This window comes from Mauremys mutica, chromosome 15 (assembly GCF_020497125.1).
Source record: "Mauremys mutica isolate MM-2020 ecotype Southern chromosome 15, ASM2049712v1, whole genome shotgun sequence".
Classification (NCBI taxonomy): Eukaryota; Metazoa; Chordata; order Testudines; family Geoemydidae; genus Mauremys; species Mauremys mutica.
The window spans coordinates 10,409,355-10,421,872 of record NC_059086.1 but is presented as its reverse complement, the minus strand read 5'-3'; the positions used below and the strand labels follow the sequence as shown (position 1 = coordinate 10,421,872).

Here is a 12,518-nt window from a genome sequence, read left to right as displayed (position 1 = left end):
TCAGCTCTGTTCAGGCCGTCCCTACTTTTTTTCAGTAAAACTGGACATTTGCCCTGATTTGTGAAGGCAGCGCTGCCTTCAAAGCTGTCCCCCCGGGCAGCAGTCCCCGATCTCCGCTGCACACTACAGGCAGTTCTTATGTCTGGGTCAACCTAGGACAGCTGTTCACTGCTTGCATTACAGGATAGTGAGGAGTGTACTTAGAGGATTGTACCTCAGAGATGTATAATCCCTTCCCGAGCAGCCTGGTGTTCTGGTAAAATGAGTGTGCTGCACACATTACAGTGGGGCATTCCACCCTGAGCTCAGTGAGTGCAGTCATGACTTGTAGGACGCACAGAGAGTAGGGTGACAGAGTGGAGAGCAGAGAGATGTGGCTGCTGCCAGGGGGATCAGCTCTGAAGGCAGTGATGCCCGCCTGCAGCAGCAGAGAAAGTTGCTGCTGTCAGACAGTGCTAATTTCAGAACTGACCCCAAGGAAGCAGCCCCGCTTGCTGGCCGCAGGGCAGAGCAGAGAAGTAAGGGTGACATGGTATTGCCACCCTCACTTCTGCGCTGCCTCAGAGTCTGAGCTTCCCTTACTGTAAGGCTCAGAATAAAATGCTTTGAGCAACTTAACCTGAGACTGTATAGAAGCACTAAATTAATTTTCCCGTCAGCTCAGTGCGAGGTCAGCAACGAGAAAGTAGAAACTGATGGGCACAGATCATAGCTAAATGGATTGTCAGCATCAGCAGGGTTGAAGGATGCCGCACGCAGGTAATCCGATGGGAGTTAGTGGCAGTGCTCTGATTTGTAAATGCTGTTTTTTTTCTGGTTAGTTGAGTTGCAGCTGCAGGCTGAAAGCAGCATGATGTTCTCTTCCCAGCTCCAAGGTTTGCCTCGCTTGAGAGCCTGAGTGTTGAGACAGTGTGAAATAGGAAGGGTTTTTAATTGCACATTTTGTTTTATTTAAGAGTCTCCCTGAGCCAAACAGGCTGCCTGCCGTAGAGGCAGAGGGCTGTGCCCAGATGCTGGGCTGGGCCAGTGTTCCGAGAAAGCCTTGTGAAGGAACACTTGCAAATCAGTTCTCCCCTGTTGGTTCAGTAGCAGATTTACCAGGCCATAGAGATCTCTGGTGTAAACCCTTCGACTTGGAGATTAACTTGGCTCATAGCAAGAAATTGGTTCAGCAAAACAGAGGCTGTTAGGAGCAGGGTCCCAGCTGGAGGCAGACTGACATCATGGATCCAAAACATGTTCTCCTTTGACAAGGGCTGGTTGTGTTACAAGTAAAGGTGGCAATACCACCATGCTACTCTTACTTCTGTGCTGCTGCTGGCAGGGGCGCTATCTTCAGAGCCAGGCAGGCCAGCAAGCAGCCGATGCTCTCCATTGGCAAGCTGTGAAGGCAATGCTGCCCCCAGTCACAGGATGTTGCCAGGTGATGCTTTTGTTCTTTTTTGGGGTGGGGGGGGAGCCTTGTGCACACCTGTGTCCTTAGAAGAATCAATTGTTTGTGTGTGGTCATTTTTTGCTATAAAAATGTCTAGGAAACATCTGTGTAATTGTAATGAAGACCTCCAAAAACAGTTCAAGTTTTTTAAAAAAGACACTTCAACACTGGACAACAGCAAAGTTGTATGTGAAACGTGGAGCACATTCCTCCATTGCCAACGGTTGAAATGACATTACCCAGCACCTTCAAAGCAAGAAACACAGAGATGCTGGTAAAAATAAGTGTTTAACACTAAGTGTTTCAGGATTTTTTCTGAGGCAAGACACAGAAGCTGAAAAAGTTTTTGCCAGTGAGGGAGTGTTTGCTTACCACTCAGTGCAGCACGGACACAGTTTCTGCTCTAGTGACTGTACATCACAATTGATTAGGAAACTAGGCTAGTCTATATTTTCATCTGCTCGCACAAAATCCGAGGCAATCGCTTGCAACGTCTTAGCCCCTTTCTCCATTGAAAAAATGCAGCTTGAGTTGGACAGGGGTTCCTTTATTGCACTTAGTGTGGATGTATCGAACAAAAAGGAGCAAAAACTATTTACTGTTCTTATATGGTATTTTCTCCCACTGGGTGGAGTTTGCACAAAAATGACTGACTATTCATCTCTACTCAAGGAAATATCAGATTTGCAAGTATCAGAGGGGTAGCCGTGTTGGTCTGGATCTGTAAAAGCAGCAAAGAATCCTGTGGCACCTTTTAGACTAATAGACATCAGATTTGCAGTGTGCATCCATCCAGCAAGTGGTTGAGAAGCCAACACCAACACTAACTTTGGGGGTGCCAGACGTTGTGGGAAAAACAATTTGTGGTGAAATCTCCAGGCCAATGTAGGAAAAGAGATCTTCAGTATTGGGTGCGGGGCACATATTGTGCATAACTCCAAACTGATTGTCTTCCTTTAGATGTAGAGATCTTTGCTGGAAAGGTTTACAAATACTTTCATATCTACACAGAGCATGTTGAAGAGCTGAAAGGTTTCTGTGGATTTATTGAAATTGAGTATACCAAATTACTAGAGCATGGCAGCACACAATTCCTCTCATTGAAACCAGCAACACAGGATTCTGTCAATTTTGATGGGCTTAAAGCGTATTTTCTTTCTCAAGATAAATGCCCGACACTGCTACAGAAGCTGTTCCATGCTCCTGCCACTCAACTGTGTCTTCTATTTGTCAGCAGACAAACTGCCATGTTTCAAAACATAATGGAGATGATTGACAAAGCATTTTTCTCTATGACAGAAGTGGCACTTCAAATACATTCCCTGCAGGTTAACTTATTGGAGAGGCTTGGAGAAAGATGTGTCTCCACAGAAGTGAAGAACCTACTGCACACTTTTGTAGAATGCAGGCAAATGAAAGAAAAGGAGTTTTACAATGTAGTTGACAATTTTTACACAACAGGCCTATCCTACTTAGAGACTGAGAGCACTGGAGACCTGCCTTTGAGTGCACCGAAAAGTTTGAGTGGGCTTTGCTAAGGAATATGCAAGACAGCCTCCCTGCATGCCACATCAGAATTCCCACCTTCTATATGTTGAATGAGAATCGTCTCTTTGACAAGTGGTCTAGTGCCAAATCAATTGTCTCCAGTTGTCTTTCAGACTGGAACCCTCAAAGAACGCCCATCACCGAAAGGTGGCAGAAGATTTTTCAAGAGAGATTGACCGTAATGCAGTCCAATACACAGATCTAGCCAAGGCTGTGGAATTTGTGCTGTGTCTGCCTGGTACTACAGTGCCTGTTGAATGTGTCTTTTCAATTATGAATGATGTGTGGTCTCCTGAAAAATCGCATCTGAATATCTCCACCACGAAGGCTGTCTTGTGTGTGCGAGTTCACTTTTCTCTAGACTGCACTGCATTCTACGACAAGTTGCTGAAAGACGAGCAAACCCTCAGCCAAATAGCATCGTCAGAGAAATACAACAGGCATCAAGCAGCTTCACACCCTGAAGAACGGCAAGGCAAGGAACAATCCCAGTAACAACTGAGTTTTAAATAAAATATATGAACATAGATATAAAATATATGAAACGGCCTTATCTTGTTTGCATACTGTAAACTCCCCTGAGCACTGGCCATCTCTTACCCGGTGTCCCGTTTTCAGAGTAGGGAAATATGTTCACCCTACTCTGTAGTCACTGCTCGGAGCTGCTCACCTGGCAAAGAGGGCGCTGTGGGGATGTCAGGCTTCACCCCATGAAGGGCCAGCAGGTCCCTTTGCACAGACTGAAGCCCCTGCTGGCCGGGTCCCCTTCCTGTCCCCAGTGTGGCCCCAAGGCATGGGAGAGACCCAAAGGAGGGGCCTTGCGGGAAGCTGAGAGCCCCCTGTATGACTGGCTCCCTCCCGTCCCTGGGTCAGGCCTGCACAGTCTATTCAGTGCTGAGTGTGTGCGGGGGATGGGGGGACCCAGTTTGTACAGGCTTGGGGGTTGGAGAGGGGTGCTGAGGGGCTGCCAGGGCAGGATGGGCTCAGCTGCTGGCTGGATGAGTCCCAGAGAAGGCCTGATCCAGAGAGTTGAGAACCAGCTCCCACCACACACAGAGGCGCCAAATGGGGACAATTTCCCAAACTTTTCCAGTACCTTCCAGTGGCCTGGCTTAAGAGAGGGGCAACACATACAGATTTGTTATTGTAGGCTCTCTCCTTAGAGCTGGGCTGTATACACTTCTTTGTTATTGTAGGGTCTCTCCTTAGGGCTGGGGCTGCATAGGCTGCTTTGTTATTGGAGGGTCTCTTGCAAACACTGCTCTGCCAGGCAGAAGCTTCATTCCCATGCTGGGGGGAGGGGTTGCAAGGACACTGGGCAGTGTTCAGGATGGCGGGAGGGAGCAGAGCTGGAGGGTGAGTGTGACAGAACATACCTGTGCCCACACCCTACACTGTTCTGTAATAATCTCTGTACAAGGTATGCCTGGTAAGGTATAATTTGAAAACTCCTAGTTTGCTGATTGAGAATATCATGGCAAAAGGCTCGCAGCAGCATTAGGTGTGAGTTATAAATGTGCTTGGAGCCAAAGGGCAAACTGACGCCTCAGCCAGGCGTAAACACGGCTGATGGTCCAGGGCTCGCTAAGTAGCCATTTTTTGGCAAGAAAGGGGCCGGTGCAAAAATCTGCATCTTAGCAAAGAAACAGCCTGGAGCTCCCTTCCACACAGACTACTTCACCCAGCTCCCAGCTGGAAATGGTTCCCAAGAGCGGAGAGGACTATAACGAGAAGGGGCAGACACACCAAGGCACCCCCTCTCTGTCCCAGTCTGTCTCTGGCATTGCACCTAAAAAAACAAAGGAAACCGTCATTGGATTCAGGGACAGGGGGTCTTGACCTGAGAGTTTTTTCAGTAATCTGCTGAAAGCATGAGGTGAGAACTCTTTGCTTTGACTCTGATATAGTTAGTAAAGTTAGGCACCAGTAAGTATTTTATCTTTAGTTTTCTTGTAACAATTTCTGGCTTTTATGCCTTATTTCTTGCACTCACTTAAAATCTCTCTCTTTGTAGTGTGACAAAGTTCCTCCTCTACCTTGGTGGGTCCTGCGCTTATTGGCAGATTTGCTCACCTCAGTGATCTTCCCCACAGTCTGGGTCAACTTCTCCTGTGTCTGATCAGGAGTTGGGAGGTTTTGGGGGAACCTGGGCCCGCCCTCTACTCCGGGTTCCAGCCCAGGGCCCTGTGGATCGCAGCTGTCTATAGTCCCTCCTGTAACAGCTGCATGACAGCTACAACTCCCTGGGCTACTTCCCCATGGCCTCCTCCAAACACCTTCTTTATCCTCACCACAGGACCTTCCTCCTGGTGTCTGATAACACTTATACTCCTCAGTCCTCCAGCAACACACCCTCACCCTCTCAGCTCCTTGCGCCTCTTGCTCCCAGCTCCTCACACACACTTCCTCTCCTCTGGCTCCCCCTCCCTGACTAGAGTGAGCTCCTTTTTAAACCCAGGTGCCTTGATTAGCCTGCCTTGATTGGCTGCAGGTGATCTAATCAGCCTGTCTGTCTTAATTGGTTCTAGCAGGTTCCTGATTATTCTAGTGCAGCCCCTGCTCCGGTCACTCAGGGAACAGAAAACTACTCATCCAGTGACCAGTATATTTGCCCTCTACCAGACTCCTGTACCCCACTGGCCTGGGTTTGTCACAGTAGTTAATAAACTTGTTTTATTTTTTATCTAATCCAGTGGGTTCAAGTTGAAGCATCTGAGTAACTCCATTTGCGGTAACAAGTTGTGTGCATATTATTCCCTTAAAGGAATAACGGACTGTAAGCGGGGTGGTACTCACCCCTGCCGCGCCTCCTGCTGGTCGGTCCCGGAATGTCCCTCGGTCTGGCCCTGGAGCGCCCCCGGCAGGCTGGTGACCCGCCTGTTCTCTGGCCCCGGCGTCCCTCCCTGAACCCGGTGCCCGCTATCTATAATTGGGTCTCCCCCTCCCAGGGGAACCCCACGCTACTATCCCCGCCTTGCCTCAGTAGTGGCTACTGACAGTCATGGTCTAGCCCCACACCCTGGGGCAGACTGCAGTATCAGCCCACTCATCACAGGCAAAGGGGGTTTGGACCTGCTGCTTCGTCCTACCCCTGGGCTGCCCTCTGCAACCCACAGTACCTATGGCCCTTCGCTAGGCCGCAGCCTGGGGCTGTCCTGGCTAGAGCTTCCCTGGCTCCTCAGCCTATCCCCCAGCTCTGCTTCCCTCAGGTATCTAGCCTCCAGCTAAGCAGCCAGGCCCATCCCTCTCTGCAGGCAGAGAGAGACTCTGCCTGGGCTCTGGCTTTCCTGCCTCTTATAAGCCCCAGGGCTTCAGTTTGGGGCGTGGCCTCCAGCTGTAGCCACTTTCCCCATCAGCCCAGCTCTGTCAGGGCCGCTTTTAACCCCTCTCAAGCCCTGTCAGGCAGCATTACAAAGCCCTCAGGGCCGGAGCAGGGTCCATCCTGCTACACGGACTCAATATACTTGCACTGGCTGGGCAGTACAGGACACGTTTCTGGGGGGAAATCTGGGACTGGGAGTGTAGAGGGGGTCACCCTGTGGTAATCTTTAATGCTGATAGGAGCCAAGGCATGGCTGGCTGGCTGCAGCCCACACAGACATAGCTGGGAACAACTTGTGTGTTGGGGGCTGTTTGTGAGCAGTCCAGACTGGAGGCTACAGCAACAAGGAATTGTAAAGGGCACACCAGGCTGCAGGGCCGGGGTGACACAGCCCCCCACCAGCCTGGATTGTTCCCCGGGATGTCACAATGGTGCGGCAAATTAGGGGTTATGCACAGCTTGTTATTTTGAATGAGGTTTACACTTTAAGCACTGGTAGAGCAATTTGAACTGAGTCTCAAGTGCGGTGGCTGGGAACACTCAAAGCGAGGTTACAGTTTGGTGTTTTCTGTTTGCTTATTTCGGGCAAGGAAAATAGAAACAGTAAAGCATGACTATGACTGCCAGCGAAACAACTGCAAAGCTAGAACTGGCCAGGCTGGAGAAAGAAGAAAGAGGAGAAGTCTACATTAGAAAATTAAGTCAACCTAAGTTACCTCAGTGTACAGTTGCCACAGTAATTAAATCGCTTTTGCATATCCATACTACACTCCTTGTGTCGTCGATGTGCATCCTCACTAGGAGTTCTTGCATTGATACACAGAGCAGTGCACCCACTGTGCAACTTGCCACCATCTAGCACAAGGTGTTTTGGGAAGGATCTTCAATGTCTCATGGGGACAAATAAGTCACACAGAGGTGACTGGGAACATGATTTCAATGTCTCATGATGCAGTTTTCTCCATCCCATGTTTTTATCTGCATCCCATAATGTTATGCACCTTTTTACAAAAGCCCCACAAGCCTGCACATCTGCCATCTCTGTGAGAAGACTGGATCCTGCACAGATCTGCACTGTTGTGATGAGCATTGTGAGCGCAACATGCCTGATCCTGCAGTATTTCCAGAGCCATGTGGAATATGACAATTCCTTGCAGACTGGCTTGCCATGCATCATGGAAAGAAACAATGCACGTTTATCGTTGGCAGTCACGGAGCAGCTGCAAACAGTGGAGCACTGGTTCTGGACCTGAGAAAGAAGCACTGGCTGGTGGGATCACATTCTTATGCAGGTATAGGATAACGAGCTGTGGCTGCAGAACTTTTGGATGCACAAGGCCACATTCCTGGAAGTGTGTGTGGAGCTCGCCCCAGCCCTCTGGCTCAGCAACACCAAAATCAGAGCTGCCCTCACAGTGGAGAAGCAAGTGGCGATTGCTGTGGGGAAGCCTGCAATGCCAGATTACTACTGATCAGTCAGGAACCATTTTGAAGTTGGGAAATCCACCTTATGGGGTTGCTATGATCAAGTGTGTAGGGCCATTAACCGTGTCCTGCTATGAGGGACTGTGATTCTGGGCAATGTGCAGGACATACTGGGTGGCTTTTTCAGCATTGGGGTCCCCGAACTGCGGTGGGGTGATAGCTGACATGCATATCCCCATTTTGGCACTAGACCACCTTGCCTTCATCAACAGAAAGGACTGCTTTTCTACAGTATTGCAAGTGCTGGTGGGTCACCATGAACATTTTACTGACATCAGTGTGGGATGGTCAGGGAAGGTGCATGACACAAGCATCTTTAAGAACACAGGCCTGTTCAGAAAGCTGCAACAGGGACTTTTTTTCCAGACAAGAGGATACCATTAGGGATGTTGAAATGCCAGTAGTGATCCTGGGAGACCCAGTTTACCCCTTAATCCCGTGGTTCATGAAGGCGTACCCTGGCCACCTCAACAGCAGCAAGGAGCACTTCAACTACAGGCTCATCGGGGCAGAATAACGACTGAATGTGTCTTTGGCTGCTTGGAAGTCCAGTGGCTCTGACGACTCACTAGGTTATACCCCCATGAAAATAAATAGCCCAGTAGTTATAGCTGCCTGCTGTGTGCTTCATTCTATCTGTGAAGCAAAGGGGGAAATGTTTTCACCAGGGTGGAGAGTGGAGGTGGGAAGGCTGTCTGTTGATTTGAGCAGTCAGATCCCAGGACTGTAAGAATCGCTCAGTGGGGAGCTATAGGACTCAGGGAGGCATTGAAGCGTTGTTTTAATAACAAGCCACAGTAACTTGTGTTGCTATTGTGTGGTGTGCCTGACATTGATTTTTTTGCACCCCACTATGGACTTTGTAATGAGTGCCGTGTGTGTACTACTGTAACATTGCAAATGCACCTATTGCTATTATCTATGAATGATGTCAGCCCCAGCTACCATATGCTGCGAACTAGTAAAGATTAATTGTTTCTGTAAATAGACTTTATTCCAAACAGAAGGAACCAGACATATTAATAACTGGATTAAACTTTATAAATACAAGGTGTAACCGGGGTCCTAGTGGGAGCCAGCTATGGTCAGTCAATCAGGGTGAACTGCAAAGAATGGGGCAGACAATCCCCATAAAGCTGGTGGATATTCCAATACTTAGATTCACCAAAACAGCCTAAAACAGCTTCTCTATTACCTTACTGTTACTCAGAAGTCAAAACAACACAGTTCCCTTAAAGTGACCCAGCCTCAGGCCTCCATCCAGGTACCCACGTCAAATATGATGAAAATTTCTCTAAATCTTATTTAATCATATAAAGGAAAAGGTTCTACCACTCCCAAAGGACAGGACATATTACCTCCCAGGTTAATGAATGTTAATGACTGTTTCAGATCTTACCCAAATACACGCTACAGCCATCTCTTATTAACTAAGCATAACTGGGACCTCAGTCTTGTGACTCAAACTTCCCCTGATGAAGCCTAAGCAGATTTGGGATGACAGAATCAGGACCCAAGGGCCTTTTTATACAGAGTTCTAGCAACCACTTGACCACACAGTCCTGACTGAACAATAGGCCTTTGATGTAACCTTTTCCTTTCTAAACACCATCAGTAATTAGTTACACAAATTAACATAGGGCAATTTATCCATTAGGCAGTCTATTACAGACTTCAAAGAGACATATAGACAATGACATTATTTTACCCAAGATTCATCCAAATGTTAATATTCCCTTTTGATCCCTGAATCAATAGTTATAGGGACAGGCAGGAACTGTCTGTTTCTGGGTAGCATCTAAGATACACACAATGAGTATTACTTCTAACAATATAGGTTTGCATTTCAAAGTTCTAGTCTATTTAGCATGAATCGCCCTAATTCTAATGTCACTAGGTTTCCTCCCTCATTCAGTAAGGGGCCCACACTTTTCTTGACCTTCTTCTTGTTGCTAACATACCTGAAGAAACCCTTCTTGTTATTCTTAACATCCTTTGCTAGCTGAAACTCCGAGTGTGATTTGGTCTTCCTGATTTCACTCCTGCATGCCTGAGCAATATTTTTATACTCCTCCCTGGTCATTTGTCCAATCTTCCTCTTCTTTAAATTGTTTTTTGTGTTTAAGACCATCAAGGATTTCACTGTTAAGCCAAGCTGGTCGCCTGCCGTATTTACTATTCTTTCTACACATTGGAATGTTTTGTTCCTGCAACCTCAATAAGACTTCTTTAAAATACAGCCAGCTCTGCTGGACTCCTTTCCCCTTCATATTCGCTTCCCAGGGGATCCTGCCCATCAGTTCCCTAAGGGAGTCAAAGTTTGCTTTTCTCAAGTCCAGGGTCCATATTTTGCTACTCTTCTTTCTTTCTTTCTTTCTTTCTTTCTTTCTTTCTTTCTTTCTTTCTTGTGTCAGGATCCTGAACTCGACCATCTCATGGTCACTGCCTCCCAGTTCCCATCCACTTTTGCTTTCCCTGCTAATTCTTCCCTGACTGTGAGCAGCAGATCTAGAAGAGCTCTGCCCCTATCTGGTTCCTCCAGCACTTGCACCGGGAAATTGTCCCCTACAGTTTCCAAAAACTTCCTGGATTGACTGTGCACTGCTGTATTACTCTCCCAGCAGATACTGGGATGATTGAAGACCCCATGAGAACCAGGGCCTGTGATCTAGTAACTTCTGTTAGTTGCCAGAAGAAAGCCTCATCCACCTCATCCCCCTGATCTGGTGGTCTATAGCAGATTCCCACCACGACATCACTCCTGTTGCTCACACTTCAAAATTTAATCCAGAGATTCTCAGGTTTTTCTGCAGTTTCATACCAGAGCTCTGAGCAGTCATACTGCTCTCTTACATACAATGCAACTTCCCCACATTTTCTGCCCTGCCTGTCCTTCCTGAAAAGTTTATATCCACCGATGACAGTACTCCAGTCATGTGAGTTATCCCACCCAGTCTCTGTTAGTCCAATCATATCATAATTCCTTGACTGTGCCAGGACTTCCAATTCTCCCTGCCTGTTTTCCAGGCTTCTTCCATTTGTGTATAGGCCACATTGTGTATAGGTATCTTCTACCATTTTAAGATAACTCGCTGCTCATCCTCCCCTCTTGCTTTTTTTGCCTCTGTCTTCACAAACAAGATGAGCTCCCAGACTACTGCACTGGGCAGCACAGCATGGGGAGGAGGTGACCAGCCCTCTGTGGAGAAAGAAGTGGTTCAGGACTATTTAGAAAAGCTTGACGAGCACAAGTCCATGGGGCCAGATGCACTGTTCCCGAGGGTGCTAAGGAAGTTGGTGGATGTGATTGCAGAGCTATTGGCCATTGTCTTTGAAAACTCATGGCAATCCAGGGAGATCCCGGATGATTGGAAAAAGGCTAATGTAGTGCCTATATTTTAAAAAGGGAAGAAGGAGGATCTTGGGAACTACAGGCCAGTCAGCCTCACCTCAGTTCCTGGAAAAATCATAAGCAGGTCCTCAAGCAGTAAATACTGAAGCACTTTGAGGAGAGGAAAGTGATCGGGAACAGTCAGCATGGATTCACCAAGGGCAAGTCATGCCCGACTAACCTAGTTGCCTTCTATGATGAGATAACCGGCTCTGTGGATGAGGGGAAAGCAGTGGATGTGTTATTCCTTGACTTTAGCAAAGCTTTTGATACGGTCTCCCACAGTATTCTTGCCAGCAAGTTAAAGAAGTATGGGCTGGATGAATGGACTATAAGGTGGATAGAAAGCTGGCTAGATCGTCGGGCTCAATGGGTAGTGATCAGTGGCTCCATGTCTAGTTGGCAGCTGGTATTAAGCGGAGTGCCCCAAGGGTCGGTCCTGGGGCTGGTTTTGGTCAATACCTTCATTAATGATCTGGAGGATGGCGTGGACTGCACTCTTAGCAAGTTTGCAGATGACACTAAACTAGGAGGAGTGGTAGATACACTGGAGGGTAGGGATAGGATACAGAGGGATGCAGACAAATTAGAGGATTGGCCCAAAAGAAACCTGATGAGGTTCAACAAGGACAAGTGCAGAGACATGCACTTTGGACGGAAGACTCCCATTCAATATTACAGACTAGGGACCGAATGGCTAGGCAGCAGTTCTGCAGAAAAGGACCTAGGGGTTACAGTGGATGAGAAGCTGGATATGAGTCGACAGTGTGCCCTTATTGCCAAGAAGGCTAATGGAATTTTGGGCTGTATAAGTAGGGGCATTGCCAGCAGATCGAGGGACGTCATCATTCCCCTCTATTCGACATTGGTGAGGCCTCATCTGGTGTACTGTGTCCAGTTTTGGGCCCCACATTACAAGAAGGATGTGGAAAAATTGGAAAGAGTCCAGCGGAGGACAATAAAAACGATTAGGGGGCTGGAGCACATGACTTCTGAGGAGAGGCTGAGGGAACTGGGATTGTTTAGTTTGCAGAAGAGAAGAATGAGGGGGGATTTGATAGCTGCTTTCAACTACCTGAAAGGGGGTTCCAAAGAGGATGGATCTAGACTGTTCTCAGTGGTAGCAGATGACAGAACAAAGAGTAATGGTCTCTAGTTGCAATGGGGGAGGTTTAGGTTGGATATTAGGAAAAACTTTTTCACTATGAGAGTGATGAAGCACTGGACTGGGTTACCTTGGGAGGTGGTGGAATCTCCTTCCTTAGAGGTTTTTAAGGTCAGGCTTGACAAAGCCCTGGCTGGGATGATTTAGTTGGTAACTGTTCCTGGTTTGAGCA

The 12,518-nt window shown here is 47.7% G+C and overlaps 1 protein-coding gene across 4 annotated transcripts in view; it reads left to right on the top strand.

The window, feature by feature from the left end:
- The window catches only part of LOC123350248 (deleted in malignant brain tumors 1 protein-like), a 108,182-nt gene that overhangs the window by 46,222 nt on the left and 49,442 nt on the right, over positions 1-12,518 (top strand). The gene's annotated exons all lie outside the window — the stretch shown is intronic.